The sequence below is a fragment of the Bradysia coprophila genome, unplaced genomic scaffold (assembly GCF_014529535.1).
Source record: "Bradysia coprophila strain Holo2 unplaced genomic scaffold, BU_Bcop_v1 contig_232, whole genome shotgun sequence".
Lineage (NCBI taxonomy): Eukaryota > Metazoa > Arthropoda > Insecta > Diptera > Sciaridae > Bradysia > Bradysia coprophila.
This window is the reverse complement of record NW_023503493.1, coordinates 18,508,001-18,530,233: the sequence shown is the minus strand read 5'-3', so window position 1 is coordinate 18,530,233 and position 22,233 is coordinate 18,508,001. Positions and strand designations below refer to the sequence as shown.

General features: G+C 34.4%; 2 long non-coding RNA genes across 2 annotated transcripts in view; one reads left to right on the top strand and one right to left on the bottom strand.

Annotated features, from left to right (window-relative positions):
• LOC119077164 overlaps positions 1-21,814 on the top strand; it is a 78,945-nt gene extending 57,131 nt beyond the window's left edge. Inside the window, exon 4 of the long non-coding RNA XR_005087756.1 lies at positions 21,797-21,814. This is a non-coding gene — a long non-coding RNA (uncharacterized LOC119077164). The remainder of the gene's footprint in view (positions 1-21,796) is intronic.
• LOC119077168 lies at positions 3,954-21,176 on the bottom strand. The gene is made up of 3 exons (XR_005087760.1): positions 20,668-21,176; positions 15,421-15,423; positions 3,954-3,965 (listed from the first exon to the last, which is right to left on the bottom strand). It is a non-coding gene; the product is annotated as an uncharacterized LOC119077168 (long non-coding RNA).
• Positions 21,815-22,233: the final 419 nt, after the last annotated feature.

The window sequence follows — 22,233 nt, the reverse complement described above, 5'->3', positions numbered from 1 at the left end:
ATCAGACAACAAAACTATTAGAACGAAATGAAATGGATTTATAAACTCCTTTTCTAACCTCCTTTAAACAATTACGGCTTCTTGGAAAATTGATTATATTCCATAACATGGTTTTGCTCGTTTGTTTTGTTGCAGACAAAATTACTCCGAAGAAGTAGGGGGTTTGCTATAATTTGTTATCGAGACTGTTGTAATAACAACAAAATAAGCATAAACAAACCGACCACAAACTATTATCACCATGAAAATAGATAACTCAAATCATGCAACAAAATCAGAGTCGTAATTCGAAAAATCAAATGTTTTTTGGACGACCTTCACGATTAGATTTCTTATCAACACAACCAAGTGAATGTTACTTTTTAATAAAATTAAACCGCAATAAAATGTAAAAACAAAGCTACGTCTTTAGTTTACTATACGACTGAAATTATCAGCGATTCTTTTTTATTTGAATGCTTACAACTGTAGTACGAGCTCGCATGACTCAAAACTATTTCCTAATTATGTGGAAATAATCTTTGGTGGTTATTTTATCGCTTCAAATTATTAATCGTTCTGATTTTGTAAATAGGAAATAGAAAGTTTTTTTTATAGTACCAATACAGTACGGAGCTATTGAACTTTAAACAATGCTATTCATTGAACGAAATTATTAAGAAATTAAGTTTACTTTTGTGGCTTTCGGTAAAGGTAACGTTGACAATTGAAGTAAATGAGTGCAAGTTTTATTTTCGTTGTAGGATTAACATTTCACATGTAACGTTTTCGGAGGCCTTTGATCCTAAATGTTATACGAAATTTTTTGTGGGTCAAATCGTTCTAATTCATTGGAAAATCTTTCAGATAGGAATTTGTATAGCTGCATTCCTAATATTTTTTCCCAGAAGGAAACATTTCGAATTGGAAAGGTAACCTCACAGATGCGGCTAATCAGGTTATCGAGCAATAACCAGCGATAACTTCTAGCTAATGTCGTCTTATTATAGTAAAAATGTGTTAAAAAGAATGAAGTAATAGATTTTATATCAAACACTAGGCACAGTTTGAGCAATATTAACAGATTCAGTCATTTTAGAAACAAAAAAATAAGCTTCAACATATCAATCCACCAGACACGCTGATTTTTAATGTAATAATAAATAATTTAATGATTACGTTATGCCAATAAGTGATGATTGAAGCCACAAATAATTTTCCATTCATTGTTATCAACATGCATTTTGTTCTTCTTTTCGTTTTGTTTTTATTTGTATGCAATTCAGCAAAACACAGACTCAGCAAAATTGTTTTCATTACCATTCACAGCTCAAAATCATACGTGACATTGGAGGGCTTTTCATTCCATGGCACAAACTCTTAACAACTCATAGTGTGTAGTATTATTAATTGCAGCGTATAATTTCATTTTTCAATTAATTAAATCCAATGAGAAGCAATCCCTTATACGTTTTGTACTCTCAGACAACACTATAACATGATGTCTGTTTCTGAAATTTTCGGATTTATTTATGTTGAATTGTTGTGAGTTGAAATCTAATTGCATTGGTGAAAGAATGAAAGCTTTCCGCAAATTGTATGTACCATCCGGATAAATGCCTGGAACACAAAAGCTATTCCATAGTACCAATCACATCAAACCCATCCTTTGTACTTTAAAGTTGGACTGAAGGAGGTTCATTAATTTAACACCTCAAAAGTTAAGGTGGGACATAAATCAAAACGAACGGAATGCATTATTTTCGGTTTCTTGTTTTGCAAATAAATACGAATTTATGTCGGACACATGGGATGAGAAATGTTTTGCTGGTCACATTAATTTTGGCTAATTTTTGAGATAACTTTCAATTGTTCAATTTATACTTACACAGCACGAATGTGAATTCAAGAATTACATTTTTCTGATTTTTTGTTTGTTCTATTCTGCTCATCAATTACAAAAATGACTTTCAGGAAAACGAATCAGCCATCATAAATTCCATCCCCTTCGGAGTTTTGCGGAAAAACGTCTGATTCTTAATTTAAAAAAAAAAATGACTATAATGTATGCTCGCACTGAAACTAACTAAATTTGCACCTAACTTCATGCTGCCAATTTCATATTTTTTTTAAAATCATTTATTAGCATTTATTTTATCATTCCATAATAATCATTGCGCGGAATACAATCTTCTTCGAAAAAGTATACAATTTAAAAAAAATCAAATTTTCGTGTCAATCAAAATATAAATTAAATTTTTATCACAGTAAGAATACTCTCAATTTCGTCTAAGGTAAAATTAGAATAAAATATCACACAGAAGTTATCCACAATCAATTCACAAAAACGAAGGGAGATATGGCAGAAAACATCTCACTTTCATTCATGACTTTGAGCTCAGTGATGGACTGCTGTTGTGATGGGTGAACGTTTAATAGATGCACACAACTTCGTCGTCTTGAGGATCACATATGAATGTCTTTTTTGAGTCGGATATCGAATCCATATTTCGTCAATGATTTAACCATAGGATGCAGATGCACCACTTTCTCCACTATGGCAAGTTGATGAATTGGGAGAATGTTCACGCTGTACAGAAAGGTGATCGAAGTGTCTCTCAGAAGTCGAAAGCACGCTTTGAGGCACTTATTTTGCATAGTTTGCAGTTCATCCGTTTTTGATTCGTTACCCTGGCTGTAGATCGGTAGCATGTAAACGATGTGACTCTGAACATACGCATGATAAAGTTTCTTTCTTTTACCGGCCGAGTCTCTACCCACGCGTGTTTGGTATCGTTAGAAAGTAGAGACCCGTAGTAACAAGGTCTGATAGGTTTTTCGTTTTTTAGTGGCTTTATGGCGGCAGAGGAGCCCTTAGAAGTTCTCCGACGTAGTCGAATTTTCTCAATTTCCTGTCACAACCTTGGACAGCGACGGCCAAAAGCTTCCGTAGTATCGTTGGACTCCTGGTGGACTACTTTCTACTATCCATCGTCAAACTTGTTTGGTCGCTGCTGTCCAAGAGATTCCGAAACTGAAAACCATATACTGATTTACAATGTCTAGCGCTTCCACACACGGACCTTTCGACCTTTTTTGGGTATGTATCGCAGCGTCTTTCTAAGCACTACAAACCTGCACACTTCCAAATAAATCGTATGTTTATTGGCGAAATAATTCAACTTTTAGTTCACAAATAAATATTTTTCAACATGCGACACAGCTCACTTTTACAACTTTACTGCCAAAAACAAAAAGACAACTAGTAAAAAGTTGTTCCACAAAATTGTGAAGGGAGATTAGCGATTCTATAGAGCCATCGATCATTCGGATCGGATGTGGCTTGAATTTCATTTTCATATTAGCTGGATGAAGTTTTCGCAAATTCATTCTTAAAATTCATTGCACCGCATTAGTAATTTTTAATTCACAAATTTGAGACTAGAAGCAGTTAAATATTCTTTCACGATAATTTTTCCTGGTCATGATTTCTATTATTGCTGGTAGTAGTAGCAGCACCAAGCAAGGGAATCGACCGTTTTCAATGGAGAGAAAATAATGAAAGAATAATCCACTGGCATTATAAATGTAAAATGCAATTTAAATTATAAGTTCTATGATGAATAGTAATTAGTTTATTTGCTGTTCATTAACCCTTTCATCTGTTTTATTCCGACTATGTTACAGAGTTGAGAAACGCATGTTTAAGTGGATAGTGCATGAAGTGCATTAATGTTTAACAATCCAGTAGAGAAATTGAACCACAACAATAAACCAAATGTTAATTCAAAAAGTAAATTGTCGGGCTAGTTAGTTATTTCCTAATTGAGTTTTTATCTTAATTGCTTTCGTGCACTTTGTTTGGAACAGTATAGGATGGATGTTATTTTTTTTTAAATAATATAGACATTGAGGAAACTATGTATTTGTTTCGGACACTTTTGGTTATCACAATTGGAATTGAGGGAGAGAGATAATAGTTTATTCTGTTGGACTAATCGGCCCGACAGGTATCATGGACCCATGGGTCGATGTAATAACTGTTGAGGTATGGTAGCTTCGAAATAAGTTATGTAATATCGTTAATGGAATCAATTAGGTTCCGTAGTAATTGCTGGCTTGAAATATTAAGAAAAAGTTAACGTCAAACGAGAAGTTTTGTTTCAACGAATGATATCTCAAATGAGAATGTGGTGAGCTCGAAAAATTGTTATAAAAACTTAATTAGAAAATTTGTTATTAAAACATTACCACCTGTATTGTTATACTGAAAATCATATGTAATGTGAAAATCAAAAATAAACAAAGTTGGTTTGTATGACTACTGTGAAATCAACCACCTGCACCGTAGATCAATTTTCATTACAAAAACAGTTTTAAACAAATTTTCCATTTTATTATACAAATTTTCTCCTTTGACGGTATATATATTTTAAAAGATACACCACGTATCCACGCAGAATTTGATTTTTTATAATTTTCAAACGTGAAAATAACACCAACACAGAACTTTAGACATAAATAATTTTCCACATCGGTAAAGCCACAAAATAACATTAACTAAAGCTGGCAAACATGTATCCCGAACACATAATATAGCTCCCTTTTGTTTCAAATTTCTCCACCGATATTATAATGAGTCGATGGGAAGATGTTGAAATTATTTGAGAATACGAATTGTTTTACAAGGAATATCACTCCGACCAGTGATCCGAACACCCATACACCCTTTAATTACTATGCGACTGGTTAGCTTTTAAAACATGGTTGTTTAAGAAAGTTTTACAACTAAAGTCTTGCTGTTTGATAAACAGAACACGCATTTTGGCTTCATAAAATTTTATGTGTTTTTCAATAAATTCATAAACGAGGATTTTCAACGAGTGGACGGAACAAAGTGTAGGTTAGGTACGTAACCTTTTTGTAATCCGTGATTTTTCTTATTTTTGGTTGCAATCAAAATCATAAAATGTTGGTATTACCTGAAACTTTCTGTTTTTATACACGATTTTCATGACGTGAATAGGAATTTAAATTGGAGATATGTGATGTTAAATGGATTTTTTTGTTAGGAACTTTCGATTAATAAGCGAAATCGCAAACTTCCCTTCGTACATACATATTCTGACGCAAATAACATTTTTGAAACGGGTTATGGAAAACCAATCCAATGATAAATAGCGTACGTGACACGGTCTGAAGGCACTAGAAACAACGCCTTTTATTCATCTGTTATCGGTAAAGAGACGAGCGTTATCAAAGTGTTAGTCGAAAGGCCTAATCTTCAAGTCGCCCTTCTATTTTGCTTCGTACAGATTTTGTTCTTCATTGAATAAATTGAACTAGCATTTGTTTGGAATTAAAAGGAATATTAAATCAAATGAAGTAAAAGATTATGTATCAAAGAAGGTAGTAAAAACAGCCATACCTCAACTATGTTGCTATGATTAATATGGCGTGGCTACTGAAAATATTTAGTAATAGCAAATACTTGTGATAATTTATCTACATCATTTTGAACCTTTCTACGGGCCCAATCTAAGTATGTAACCCGTATGAGCGAGCAACAGCAACTCGATCCTATTTGTATTAAAAGATATATTAGAATAATACTTCTGTTATATCAGAAAGTTAAGTCTAGATTTTGTCGCAGACCATAACAAAAGCAGCACGAATTTAATTAACACCTCAGATAGTCTGTTTCGATTTATTTAGTTAGACACACGATTTAAACAAACAATTTCTGAACAAACAAACGATCAATATAAACATAATGCAACTGTGTTAACCTGTAGATAAAGAGCCGTCAATAAAATATAAAGAAACCGAAACTCATTCAGCAAAATAATAGTTATAAATTCTGATTGATTAAGTTAATTGAACTCAATATTCAATAAATACTAACACCGTACTGATGACAGGCGGATTGTACTATCGCTTATTTCAGAATGCGTATGTCGTTTAACTTGATTTGATTTACTTCTATTTTCCCATCATCAACTAGATATAACTTCTGTCTACAATATGAATAGCGTAACAAATAGTCAGCTATTGAGCATAAAATTAATGGGAAATGGTGATTTATGTGGGTTCGACAAGTGACAAGTGGTTAAACAGAAACATTGTTATCGGTGCATTTTGTCAATTTTTGTCGTGGAACTAGATGTAAATTTGAGCGATGTCAATCCTCTGAATGTAGGCATTGCTTTAGATTTCTATATCAATCGAATTATTAATGAATGGAAATAAGTGATGATTTGTGACTTGGTTTGCTCGTATTTAGCGAGATTTATATGGTAGGACACATAAAGTGAAAGGTTTTGTACCAGACTATAATCTCAAATATTTTAAATAACTGAAGTAACAGATTTGACGGTTGTGTTACGCTTGGCTAAAATATTTATGAAGCCAGTAATTGTGTATTCACAAATTTTATAGCTGTCGTTCGATGTAATCTCTTTTTGTTTTCTTATTCTTAAAAATTTCGGTTGAGAACTTGTATAGTTCATTCCAGTGGTTTCTTATCCTCGACAAGACCTTTTTTAAAGTACTAAAAATGTTATTCCCAGAGAACCGATTGTATTAAATATTTTTACGATCCATAAAAACTCCAGGTGTTTAAGTCAACTTAAATTCGTTAATTTTGATGCCAAAAAAATCATCAAAGTAATAAAATTTCGCCTGACCCTTCGGAGTGACCATTAAATAAACTCCTTTCAGCAATTACATTTCTTTTTATAGTTTCATTAATGCGCGTGAAATCTAATTTTTATTTCTTTGTTTGCTTGGCGAGCAACTTCTTGAATTTCTTAGTCCGGTAAATATTGCTTTTTATTGAGATGTGTCATTCATACAACTAAAATTAATAATAAAATGTAAGGTTTTTCTGTCGCCTAAAAACACAACATTTTTTTCTTTATTTGTTTATTTAAAATATTTAGCTGAAAAATTTATGAAATTTTTTCCTTTTGTCATAAATACATCCAATAGTTATTAGAACATATGGAAAGGGATGGACTAACAGTTTAAAATATGTAATGGCAGGGCTTAATATCATGTATATAATAGCTGGTCATGAACTAGTCATAGCAAAAAAGACAGGGCCAAGTTAAACTATACAACAAAAACGATCATTTTTCTTTGTTGTGAGAATATGAAGCATACTTTCAGTAAAAATTTTATTCAATTTTAGTTGTTGTTATATATCGATGTATTTAAGTATGTACTTTTTGTATAGCTAAAAGGAGCGATGAGTCACCTAGTATATATAATAAACATCACCTGAGACCTCAATTTTTGTTTGTTCCATTACTTCTTTTCTTTCTGTATATGAGTTTGAGTCATAACTCAATCTTTCTTAATCGGTCTAACGTATCAGGTTTATGCATTCAATACTCATATGTTACTCATAATTACTTCAAAACGCAACAACTGGTAATTAACACACTTTTTGGAAATTTCGTTTAAAATATTTAAATTTAATGAAGATAATTTTTATTTAGACTTATTGATGAATTTATGCAACAAAGATCGCTTAAAATAAAATTTTACATTTGATGGTAAATGCATTAGCATTACTCATACCTTACTTAAAATAACGAAGACCGAAATTTAGACGGTAAGAAACTTAGGTAGTTTTTGTAAGTTATGTTTAATCGACGTTAATTATGACCGATTTTATTTTTATAAAAATGTTCAAAAGTCAATTCGTGCAGTCTCCACAAAATTTCAGAATGGTCTACCCAATGTTTGTGAATTTAAACTGTTTAAGATATCCTGCCAAACATATTTTTCTAGCTACCAGGTAACTCAGACAAACTTTTAACATACTAATTTAATAGGTTCATCAGCCACATTCGTTCAGTGACTTAGCTCCTCTCTCTGTCGCTTATCTGAAGTGTGCATAGTTTACATAATAATCTATTTACATCCAAGAAGTTCACTTTTAGCTTTATTATTATTTTAAATAAAATGTTCGCTCAATACAATGATGAACTAAAGCTAGACATGGTGATCGTAAAACCACACTTTTTTAAAAGTTTATGGGCATATAAAATTTGAAAAAAATGGCTAGCAGAGGTCTACCTTACATTTCTCTATTTTTTTTTTTACATAAATTCTGCAGTTAACATGATCTAGGTAATGTATACTAGCGAGATAAATTTTACACTCTTTTTTAAATATCGAGAATGACTCATCTAAACCAGAGAAGGTAGAACGATTCTATCACACATTTTGTTATATATTTCATTAAGAATGGATTTAAATTTAGAACAAACGTGTTGCAAGCACAGATTTTGCGAGAGAGTTACGATATACGCAAATAGATTTATGTTGCATACAATAAATCACTTTGGTTTCGTATTTAAATCTGGGATGCATGTTTCGTTGCCGGTAAATTTGAACCGGTACAGCAAAAAATTCGAATTGTTGAAAAATGGAATGAAGATGGATGGTTCAAAATGAATTGTTGAAAGACAATTGTAATTGATTCGTCTGAAAAATGCATAAATTCTTACAATAGTTAATACGAATAATAAATTGGCCATTACCTCGCTAAAAGTGCAAGAATATTTTCTAAATAGAAAATTGCTCATCATCCCAAACTAAAAATGCAAATTTTCCTATTTCCCTTTAATTAATGGGAGATTATTACAACATTTTTAATTCAACGAAATGAATTATTAGTATCAATAAATAAAAAAGATTAAACAGTCTTTAGTCTCGCAAAATGTGCACAATAACCTCGGTTAATATCTTTTTAATTGATTTGAAATATTCTTTCATCTCCAAACCCTGAAACCACTTATAATCCGTTTTTGCGCAGACACATCGTGTGTTTGTGTATAAATTTGCAACAGAACATTTTCATTGAGATTTATGGCATGATTTCACACAGTGAATATGTTTGCAACCCTTCATGTCCAGATGAGTATGCTTATATTTTATGCCACACCATTGAATATATCCTCATTTAAACAGTCTGTAACGGAATGGGAACAATATCTGCATATCATCTTGAATGTAATTTTAAAGGTTTTTCCTTCCATGTGTTTTTCACCTCTTTTTTCAGTTCCATACGTGACAAGTTTGCATTGTAAATTTTATCCGAAAAAAATACTGCAAAGAAAATTACTGACAATGAATAATAATTCAACAATTAATCATTTCGAAATCGACTAGCCTCTTTATAGCTAGTGGTTCGGTTGGTTTTCCGTTGCACAAATTGTATCAGCACAGTTATAATTGTATCAGGGGTATCGGTATATTCAGTCAGTATTACTTATTCAGTAACTAAGCAAAACGAAATCTTTATCAAGGCAGCATATTCGGATTTATATAGTGACAATGGTGGTTGGTGCATTTTACATTTATGTGTCACAAGTACGGTGTGATGCTGCGATGAAATATGAATCATCAATGTTAAACCGTTTTTTCCTGATGAATTTAACTAAGTTGCGTTTTTTAGAAACGAAGTTGATTATTTATAACGCATAGCTATTTGTTAGATGAATAAGATGAGTAATGGATTCGATAATTTAAATTTTTTGTTCATCAACTGCAACGTTAACGTATGCATCGAATCTGTGTATACTACGCAGTACAGGTTTTTTCTCGATTCATTGCGTGATTTATCATTTTTTCTTCATTAAATGAATGGAAATCTGTTATGGTGATTTTAGTCGGTTGTAAATAAATGGAATTAGAAACAATATTTGTTGTGCTAATCGATTTACATTAATGAATTTGAAAACACGTATAGGTTGATCGGCTTATTGTGTGTTCTCTCAACTGAGCTGGACAACGCAGTATCAAAAAATAAGTAATGACCTCTGCAAAGTATATAGTATATATGATGATAATACTATGCACTTTGTGCGTTGTGCTTTGTTTGTGCAAAATATATTGAAAAGAGTGAAATCAGAGAATTTGTATTAAAAGCAGCACGACTTCTACTTCATCATTAAGACATGCACTGTTATGCATTGGATATTTACATAATAAGGGGCCAACGGCAAGGGTTACACCAGGGCCGGACTGGCTACCAAAAGGCGCATTGGCTGCAAAAGGTTCAGAGACGCCTAAATAAACTCTTTTGGTCTGAGGAGCGCCAAAAAGCAAAAGGCGCATCGGGCACCGCCCGATGGCCCAGTACAGCCAGTCTGGGTTACACGCAAAAAAAAAACGCTTAAAGAAAACTTTTCTAATAGCGTTCAACAAGGGCGATAACGGAAGCTACTGTTTTACTCAATAAAATGACATACTACCAGGTAAGAAATCTGTATTTCTTTGAAAGCAAATTTTCACCTTATTATTGATTCTTTGCCTCACTTTCACTAAACTCAGTAATATATATTATGTTGCAATAAATATTATGCACGTGTGACAAAGCAAGCCTCGACCGCTTTGTCATACGTGCATAATATTTATTATCACATACGCGCGGTGTTCGGATGTCAAAATTACTTAACTAGAAGAATAATTCAAAAATTACACTTCAGGTCTATGTTGTTGTCTCGTTTTCGCTTATATGATAATATATATTATTGCTACTGTAGGTAACGCATCATCTGTTTTTTTTTTCATCATCACTCTCTCTCAGTGTTCAAAGATCCCGATGTCACCACACAAATAATAGGTCCTGTGTTTTTTCACTATATTGTGAATGTATAATGTCGATCTATCGTACAACATCAAATTATGCATATTTTGTTATTTATTACGAGAAGAATGGATATACCCTCTGGGTGCAAAAAATGCAAATAAATTACCCGCATCGTCATACGATTTAATAGTATGGTTGCATGGAAAGAAAAAAGAGAAAAAAGTTATTAACATAAATTAAATGAAAAAGAGAACATCGATGTAAGACAGGTAGCTCTGTGGTGCATTTGCGTTTAGGGGAATGTTAAAAATAGAAAGATAAAATAAATTACTATTTTATCGATTATTCGATAGAAAGGTCTTTATATCGGTATAAGAGCTGGTTTGATGGATATAAAAAAAGAAAAGCGACGACGCTAACAGAAGAGATTAGTTTTTTTATTCTTCCACTTATAATACATAATTTCTTTTCTAGAAGATTTGATTTTGAAATGATAGTTCTCATGCTCAAGGCGAGAAGTGGAAAGATGTAAACGTTGAATGTATTTTCTCTACCTCGATTCTTTTTTTATTCGTTTATAATGTAACCCTAGGACAGTAGCTACAATCAATAAAAAAGATAGACGAGACTGGTGCACGAAATGTGTATATTTGATTAGTCGAAGATTGTAATCGATACAACAATAAAACAAGCACAACAAGAAAACTCTCAATACAAATCTTTCGCTGCTTGTCAGAATCTTGATCTTCGATTTATAATTCCAAAGTGGTTGTTGTAACCTTTATCAAACGAAATATTCTAATTTATGCCCGAGAGAAAAAAGCTCAAACTCAAATAAAATAAATTCAAATTTCAATTGTTACATCTTCGCATCATGGAATCAAATAAATGATGATGATGCATTGTCAACATTAATGTATTTGCATAAGTAATTTATGTAAATGTGTTCCCATCAATGATACAACACAATAATACTGCACCGAATTTGTAAGTCAGATGAAAGAACAACAAAAAGCAAAGTTGATAGAATACGGGATAGGTGAAGTTTAAAACAAGTTTGGAGATAGGTTAACACTGTTAACTTAACAGTGATGCATCGAGGTAAACAGCGTATCGAGTCAAACATTTTTTTGGTGAAAAAAACATCAAGAAAGTGTCGTTTAGGATTCATCTAAGATAGATCTAGATAATCAGCATCAGCGGACGTGCAAAAATTCAAAAAAGAAAATCAATCAATAAATCAATTGAATTGTTCAGGTTAAACTAGTTTTAGTAGACATGAGAAACATGCTTCAATTATTTTTGTTTGACGAAGAATAATATTGGCGTTCAGAGAATTTTAAGATGATTCTTTTTACTACTTCAATAAAAGCAAAATATTTGATTTGATTACTTCAATTGAGGAATTTCCCATCGAACACAATATGAGTGACATAGACATACACACCACACGATTTGACAGATAAACTGTCAAAAAACTATTTCGAATGTTGAAATGTATGAAATAATGGCTATATTGGGGGAACAATTATATTCGATTTCCACTTACGTCGTATAGCTAAGCCACGCCTCTTTTTCATTGTACAGTAGACAGTAAACGTAGACCATTCGGGGTACTTTTTTCATAAGTGGAAATCAAGCATTATGTATGATTGTGGCACTCACTGGCACTCACTGGCAAAAATTTCAAGTCTTAATCTAAACTCCTCTAATGGCGAATATGTGTTCGCTCTTCCGATTGCCATAACATATTGCAAAACCATTAAAACTTTTTGAATTTAAACGTCATATAAACGCGAGTGTCTCGTTAAAACTTTGCGAAAAGAGTCAACTTCAATGTAATCAATGTACTTTGGTTAGATCTCTAAACATTTTTCAGAGTCTCAACGAATCAATTTTTCCACAATACACACACACACATATGGTATAACTGGTAAACTGCATCAAATCCATAATTTTTTACCAACTCTAGAGTAGCAAATGTTAAAAGGTTTTTGAAAAAAATATTTCTCTTTGTTACATTCTCCATTTCATAACAAAGTAAAGTCGAGTAAAGTACATTTGTTGAGCATTTATATGTACCACTTGTATGCTATAATGTTGAAAACACCATAAACTAACGTTCATGATTTATTATTAGCCTCTTTCATGCTAAGCTTAAAAAGCTATTTTCACGAAACAAGGAAATTTTATATTTTCTAAATATCAGCCAAGGATATGTATGAATATGAACAGAGTATATTTTTACTGCGGAAAATTCTCTTTCCTTCAGATACTTTTATCGTCAATACCAAACTCTTTGATTCGTTGTATTGCTTATTTGATATTTCTCTGAATTTGCGATATTGAAATGTTCATGGTAAAAAGCCATGAAGATAAATAAAAAAGAAAAATAAATGCGAAATCGAAGCAAACAGAATGTTGTTTGAGTGGAAGAAAAAGAACATTCAAATATTTCATATTTTGTATTGACTTAAGCTTATTATTCAGTTTATTTCCTTTGACGCTACCGCCTTGATTTCGCTTTTATCTCTGGAGCATGAATAAAGTTTAAGTATAAAATGCAGTTAAATTCCGTGTAGCACTACGTGAGTAATTGGTTGGTCACGCAATCGTTCACCAAATTCTCAAGGAAGTAGTAAGAAGGAAATGTAATATCTAAGCTAAGCTGTGATCGAATATGATGCACTACAAATGGCTAATACGTAATCGATTCAGTTACAATAGATTCGGTTGATTGATTGTTAAGATCCAATCTTCCAATTCATGTGCAAATGATTAATTTAAATCTGTCAACAGAATCCATTTACAAATAATTTACGAACTCCCATTGTCACCAAATATCTGACCACCACCTATTATATAGTAATCGTATTCCTATGGAATATTGTTAAAAATGGAATTTCAAAATTGTGTTCGCATTCAAGATTAAGCCAAATTAACCTTAAATGCAATTATATTTGAAAAATGGTAAACTCCCGCAAATATATGGGAGCCTATTTTGTGAAGCTATAAATTACACATCCAACCAACCCATGCGAAAATATTCTGATTGAAGTTTATGAAGTTTAAGTTTGGCTGGAGAACTGCACTTTATTCAAAAATTCAACCATTTAAAAATTGGAAAGCTTAGAACATGAACTATTCCCCGTTGTTATTCTATTTCTGATGTTTGGACTTCAGTTTCTACAACAGAAGCTAAGAAATAATTCACTTGGCTCATACGATCCATCTGTTGCATGTGTGTGACACTCTTGCCAGCACGTCTCTTTATTGTCCTTTTAAAAAACACGAAACGATACCATGCCAGAAGCTATTCAACTGAACAATTACATTTCCCAGCTACTCAACTGAGCACATAATCGCATAAATGACTGACGAAAGCGAATATAACAAGTGCCACTTGTCAAGTGGAGTATCCTAACTGAAAATCTACCCTAAATACAAGCATGTTACATCGAGTATACAATTTCTAGATGTTTTTTTGCTTGTTTTGGATCCAATGAAACGCTTGTTCGGATAAATTTGTTTATTCCATGCATTCGGTCACACTGACCATCTTCAGGGCTATAACAAATTAAGCGAGATAAAGCGCTTGAATTTATATAAATTTTTAAAAAAACAATTTTCTTCACTTACAATCTAATATCACGCAGTTTTTTTCGAAACAATTTATCTGTTTCTGCTTCGCAGATTGCAGCCCCGTAGCTAGGACCAAATCTGAGAGGGGGCTCAAGCCCAATACAAAAAGTTAATTTTTTATTAAATGTATAATGAATGGCGCCGCAGGCTATTTTTTCTGGAAGGAAATTTGAAGCCATTCATCCAACAGGTTTCCCACAATCACCTTTCTTGATGATGCATACATATTTTAGACATCGACAACAAAGAAACATTATAAATGTTGTAAACATTCGGTGGAGTTAAATTATTTATAAAAATGTATGAAGCAAAGTAATATTCGCGAGCGGAGCGAGCGAGAAAATTTTGCAATTTTCTACTTTTAAAACATTATTTTTCTTACTAATCAGCGCTCCGGGCCATCTTGATATTCCGGCATTGAGTGGAGTTAAAGTCAGTATCTACCTTTTAGAAAATGTTCTTTAATTTTCTTTAGTTTCCCTAAACTTTCTCGAAAATTTTAGAAAATTGAAAAAAAATCTAGAGATAGACTAAAGTTGTAGCAACGAAGCTGTGTTAACAATTTTCCTAGATGTTAAGTCAAGACACCTAAACAGTAGTTACCTTTTAGAGCATCCAATGGCAATTGTCTGCTTTCAGGTAACTTCTAAAAACTCGTAGACTGCTGAAAAGTTAGCAAGGAAAATTTAAGTTTCATAGCCAGACTGCTTAAGTTCAAACTGCATGGGGCTTGTCGATTTTACTACTGAAGAAAACTTCGAAAAACTTTCATTCGCAAAAGTTACCCTCACTTCCCGAAATCGTACTCATGAATTACGAATCCCGCATCAAAAAGTCTACTCGAGCCTAGTTTATTTTTGGCCGCCGACTTCTTTGTGACTGCAACTGATCTGTATAAGTTTGGGATTTAGAAATAATTTGTATTTTATATAAAATACTTAAATAGAACTCAAAATAAGTTTTTATTTTTCATGCGTTTCTCTCGTTCTATTCCTTCCACGTGTATTCTTCCATACAGGCACATGTATGCTGTCATATAGAAATCGATGTGGTACGAATAAAACGAATTAGCCTACAAAAAATTGAAACTTATTTTGAGTTATGTTTAGAAGTTATACGTTGCAACAGGACATGAACAATTCCATAATTTCAAATTTTGGCGAGGGGTAACCGACTCGGGAAATTGACTACACACCCTCAAAGGAATTGCCGGAGTATCCGCTAAATAATTGGAATTGATGGAATTGACCGGAATTGATCGGAATTGACCGGAATTGATCGGAATTGATGGAATTGACCGGAATTGATCGGAATTGATCGGAATTGACCGGAATTGATCGGAATTGATAGGAATTGACTGGAAATATGTGGTAAGGAATTGAAAGTAAATGAGAGTAAATGCTGATAAGTGTGATTATCGGAAAGAAGGACCAGCGAATGCAAAACCACACTATTTCCTTTTTGTTTTAATTTTAAAAGCTCCCGCGCAATAAATAACAGTGTACAGTGTTGATCAGTTCCATTTTAGAACAGGTCCAACGATCTTTTATGTTCAAAATATGCACACTGAAGGATTCTTCTTCAGAGGATTCTTGTGAGTCAGATGCGGAAGAGTTTGAGCCGCAACAAACAAGTGAATATTCGTCGGGGGAATGTTAGGCTGGGGCATTGCCGATGCGAAATGCTCCAGTTTCAAACCAAATTTACAAAAAAATGCATCACCGACAATATCATCTATTCCATCAACTTTTCAAAAGCCTAACATCTTACGATGTCGATCACTTGAGCGAAACAAAAAATTGAGTGCTTTGGCTTTTGCTGACGTGTGCTGAACAAATCCATTTCCTGTCGAGGGACGAACAACGTTTTGTGCATCGGACAACTGAAATAGACAAAACACAGCAATTTACTTGAAAACATACACACTTCACATTCACCATATTAAATTTAATAAATGTATAGTCATGGAAAAGATCATGTAATTCCTTTCCCGCACCATAAATCGTAAAGAAATAAAGTTTTTTTCTTGCCTAGGACATAAATTACGGAATTTTTCTCGTAACTTAGGCCCTCCGCATGAAAAGTTGTATACGCATCTGTTGTGGACGGTTTATTTTAGGCACTCAATTCGTTCGCGCTACAATCCGCGAAATTGCCTAAAATATACCGTCCACAACATATACGTAAATAACTATTCCTGCACGATATATAGTTCGGGAAAAACTGACATTTCTTAATGAAAAATCATGGCAAAATATGTCGTATTTCAGTTGTCGGATGCACAAAAGTTTTTCGTCATTTCCTAGCTTGGTACGAAAAATACTATTTATCTAAAATAAACAATGATGTGCGATGTGAAATCATTTTAAACAAAACTGCAGTCAATTGGACGGTTTAATCTAAATTGAAATTGAAAAATCTCTTCTAAAAGTATGAGTAAAAATTAAAGATTCTAACAAAATGAGTCACAAATGTAGGACAACATAGTTGTTCCAAATTTTATCTTGATATAATCTGACGATTCTTTTTCCAAAATGCTTAAGGGTTTAACTTTGACTTTAAATTTATATCTATTTGAAAGTATCGAGCAATTATTTCGAAAATTCGTGGAATTGAAGGAATTGATTGAAATTATAGGAATTGAAGGGCGAATCCGGCAAGTAGTGGTGTTAATCCGTTAATTAAAGAAATAAAAGGAATTAAGAGCAATTAAAAGGAATTGACAGGAAGTACCTTTAGAAATTGAAAGGGTATTGAAAGGAAATTGAAAGGGAATTGAAAGAAATTGAAAGGAATTGAACGGAATTGAACGGAATTGAAAGGAAATAGAGCGAATCCGGCAATTAGACGAGTTGGTCCGGTAATTGAGGTAATTAAGCGGAATTGAAAGGAATTAGAAATTGATTTGCCACCATTTTGGCCAGTCGGTTACCCCTCGAATTTTGGTTTTAAGTTTGCCAACTCTAATTGTTGATCGTAAGCATTAGTATGAGCGAGTTTTATTATTTTCAAAAATGCTGATATAAGAAGAGATGAAATCGTCAAATTGGAATAGATTGTATGTCTTTATTCTATCGCACTTTTAATTCGAGTTTCCATTAGTTTCAATGTTCCTTGTTCTTTTTGACTCAACTAGTTGCCACTCAAGGGAGTTATGAATTTGAATGAATTAAAAGGTAACCAAGATTACTGAGGCTACGAAAGAGAAAAAGATAAAATCTATATATTAATATTCTACATCCTATCCGTAGACTGTTAGCACCTTTTCTCAACATTATCATTTTTATCCATTGCCAGGGTGGGCTCAGAGGTAGTCCAGAGGGGGCTCAGCCCCCACTAGCCCCCCCGTAGCTACGGGCCTGGCAGATTGTATCGCGTTTGTGTATTTATGTTATTGTTGTTGTTGACATTGACCAGCTGACTAGCAGGTATGTCAGCAACATTGGTCAAAACACTTGTTGAGCCGTATGATGTGAGATGCTCGGGGTTTACATTCGGGTGTCTGGAATTATTTTTGATGATGTTGTAAAACACTGGTGTGATGTGTGCTGCATCAGACTTAAAATTCAAAGACCGTTCACCGTGTAGGACGATTTGGTTGGCTTCGTGGATTTTTAGCATTGTTTTTTTCCGTACCCTTTTCAGTACTTCTTTGCCGTCAAAATCAAATTGGTGATGAGCTGGGCCTGTTTTCTTCGAATTACCAGGCTTGTTGTTCATGTATTTGATGTCATTCAGGTGTGTATTGCTACGATCACAGAGACACCAAGATGTTTCACCAATGTAGAACTTGCCACAGGTTTTGCATCGGATTCTGTATACTACGCAAGATTCCTGGTCAACGGCCAGCTTCTGTTTCAGTCCAGTGAATATGCCACCAATTTTCACCACTGGTCGGGGTGCAATTTTCAGTTCCGGTGCTTTACGTTTAATCTTCTCTGCGATTTTTTCGGTAATTCCCGGTACGTAGGCCATGCTGGCGAACATTGTCGGTTTGTTGATGACTGTCGAATTAGCATTTGGGGATCGATTTTCTGGTGCGTCGGCGTCATTTTGCACGTTGATTCCTGATCGGTTTAAGTTTGTCGTTTGGTTGGCGATGTTCGTTGTGTCAATGAACGGATAGCTTATCGTCTGACTGTTGTTGTGTCGAATCGATGTTCCATTGACTTTCCTTATCAGTTGTTGGATGACCTTCTCCGGAAAATTGTTTTTGTTCAGAATTTCACGGATGGTTACCTTGTTTTCACGGTGGAATGATGAATGGCTGGTGGTGAGTACTCTTTTTATGAAAGCTGTGGCTACGTTCATTATCATGTTCCTTGGATGCTTTGAGTAGTAGTTTAGCAATCTGTTTGACGCGATTGGCTTGTGAAACCACTTAGTTTTGATTGGACACGACCGTATATAACCACAACAACAAAATCAAAACTAAGTGGTTTCACAAGCCAATCGCGTCAAACAGATTGCTAAACTACTACTCAAAGCATCCAAGGAATGCCTCTATGCTTCAAATAATAATTTTACATTTATTTTCGGCTTGAAACGTAATCATTTTCATTTTCCACTGATTATATCAACTTAAAGCTTTCTACTGTTTCTACTGATTTCTACTGTTTAAAATTGGCTAAACAAAATGTGCAGTGATATCTGCACGAATCATGTAAACCCTAAAAATGGAAGGGTTGAAAATTACGGAAAATAAAAACTGCTGAGACTTAGATTCAGCCAATTTAATTTCTAAGGGTTAAGTTTCCTCTAAAGAGAAAGAAAAAGAATTTAAACTGGAAAAGGCAGATTCCATGCGGATTCAATTAACGATAGGGTTATTAAAGGAATATAATTGGCTTTAAATGGATGAACATTTCCATTTCGAATTCAATTCAATTTTGAGCAGTATAAAAGACACGTAACAGAAAAGAGAAGAATATTATTAACGTGTACCTCCGCCTTATTCACCTTTAAATTGTATTATTTTCATGAAGGGACTTCGTCACACGGTTAAACGAGGACATAATCAGTTTACAGCCATTTTAAAATGAAAGACTACCAAACCACTTAAGAACGTTTTCAATAAACTAATAAAAAACGACCTTCTTTTTTCCTTACAAGACAATATCCTTTCTTCTTCTTCCCAAATTAATGCAGTACAACGTGTCTCACATTATAACACAAAACATTGTAACGAATATATTATGAGCAGCACAAACAATGTTATCACACAGAGTGTATGGGATTGCATGACATTATAGTCCAGGTTCTTATGTAATTCCGCGCGCTGGAGATTCTAACGAAATTTTGACCACGGGATATTGTAGAGGGTTACCTAACTGAAAAGTAGTGCAACGTTAGGAACTGACCTGTTCTCACCTCAAAGAAGCTATAAATCCAGTTAAGAATGAAGAAAAATAGACGGAAGTGATGTGGGTGCATGAATTCTAGGATATGGTGGTAGGATGAGCACTGAAAACTGGTACAACGTTAGGAACTGACCTTTTCTCACCTCAAAGAAGCTACAAAACCCAGTTGGGAATGAAGAAAAATAGACGGAAGTGATGTGGGTGCATGAATTCTAGGATGTGAAGGTAGGATGAGCACTGAAAAGTAGTGCAACGTTAGGAACTGACCTATTCTCAACTCAAAGAAGTTATAAATCCAGTTGGGACTGAAGAAAAATTGAGGAAAGTCCTTAAATTAATCAATTTCTAGTATTGGGAGCGTTATGGATCTCTCAAGATTACAGGAAACTGAACCCACTACGTAGGAAATCTCTAAGAGTAACTTGTTAGTCGTTTTGAGTATAAAATAGGGAAAAATAAGCCACGGCACTTCATAAAATCAATAATATTGGTACGAAAAAAGGTTATAGCTATGCTCGGTTCCCAGACCCATATCTAAACTTCCTATGGTACGTGTATGCTCGGCCAGCTAGATCTGAAAGAGTTAGTGTACAGCTTTCCAAAACACCTCTGATCATTAAAATCAGTTAGGATTTACTGGCCGCAGTGATTGTCAAAGTTAGCAGTTTTTTAGTGTCACATTTTAGGACATCCCAGATAGCTCGTGCAGCTTTGAGATCCAAAAAAAAATTTGTTCCACGACAATGGATCGGCCTTTCAAATAAAATTTACAGCATAAAAAAATATTAATTTTTAACGGAGATATTGATGTTTTTAGTTTTACACTAAAACCGGTTTTTTACCGATTCGACCGGTTCGGGAACCCCAAAAAAAATTGTTAGGTAACTTGGACCCCCTCTACAATATCCCGCGGTCGAAATTCTACCAAACTCTCTAGCGCGCGAGACGGTTTTTTTTCGACATAAGAACTTGGACTATAAGTTGAATTCAAGTTTTCTTTCTCAATCTTTTCAAGATTTCACAGTTGAAATAACACTTTTAAGTGACACCTGCTGCATATACAACATTACAAATGCTTACTACTTACTTACTTACTTAGGCGGGCACTACAACCTACTATTGGTTTTGGCCTCTTCCAGCAATCTTCTCCAATCGGACCTATTCCGCGCCAACGTTCTCCAGTCGCTCACTCCTAGTACTTTCAGATCAGACTCAATTGCATCTTTCCATCTCGCTCTCGGTCTTCCTGGCCTGCGGCTTCCATCGGGATTTGTATTTAGCAGTTTCAGTGGTACACGTTCCTCGTTCATTCTTTGTACATGACCGAGCCATCTTAATCGATTGATTTTGATGAATTTGACTATATCGGGCTCATTGTAAAGCTGGTACAGCTCATGGTTGTATCTTCTTCTCCAGTTGCCGTTCACATTGACACCTCCAAAAATTGATCGAAGAATTCTCCTTTCAAAAACCAAAAGTGTCTGTTCGTCACTTTGTGTCATGCACCAAGCTTCCGATCCATATGCTATAACTGGTCGAATCAGCGATCTGTACAGTTCGCACTTAAGGTTGCGGTTGAGTGTTTTTGACCGGATAAGTTTTTGAAGACTGTAGTAACTCCTGTTACCAAGCGTTACCCTTCTACGTATTTCCTCACCGATGCTATTATCACTATTGACCAGCGACCCAAGGTAAATAAAGCTGTCGACAGTCTCGAAGTGTTTTCCATTCACCTCCAGCGTATGATCCGTTGGTCTGCCATCAGACAATGAAGTTGTCATGTACTTGGTTTTTCTCTCACTGACCTTGAGACCGAACTCAGCACCCCTATCTTCAATTTTCGTGAAATTCTCTTTAACGATGTCAATGTTCCGTCCAATTAAGTCTAGGTCATCAGCATATCCTAACAACTGACTCAACTTTCTGAAGATTGTACCGCTGGTTTCCACGCCGCTCTCTCTTATCACCTTCTCAAGAACAATGTTGAAGAATAGAGCTGCCAGTCCATCGCCTTGTCTAAGTCCTTCCAAGGCTTCAAAGGTAACAGATAGATTGTTCCGAATTCTGACCTTGGCTCTCACATGTGACAGAGTCATTCTAGCTAAATGAATAAGTTTTTTGGGGTAACCAAGTTCCACCATCGCATTCCATAGTTTCCTCCGAAAACCCTGTCATATGCCGTTTCAGAATCAACAAACAAATGGTGTAGAGCAACATTGAACTCTCTGCATTTCTCCATGATCTGCCTGATGCTAAACAACTAGTCTGTTGTTGAGCGATCGTTGCGGAATCCACCCTGATATTCACCAGTTGTTGGTTCCGAATACGCCATGAGACGCTGCCGTAAAATATCCGCAAATATTTTGTACGCTGTGTTCAATAGATTAATTCCTCTGTAGTTGCTACATTCCAATTTGTCACCCTTCTTATACACTGGACAAATGATTCCGAGTTCCCATTCTTCTGGCATTTCTTCACGTTCCCAAATCTTCACAATCAGCTCATGTAACCGTGCACACAGCGCATCACCTCCATATTTAAAAAAGTCTCCGGGTAGATTGTCTGATCCAGGGGTCTTGTTATTCTTGAGCTTGAGAACAGAAGCCCTAACTTCCTCCAGTGTAGGTTCCGCCACACCTTGTGCGC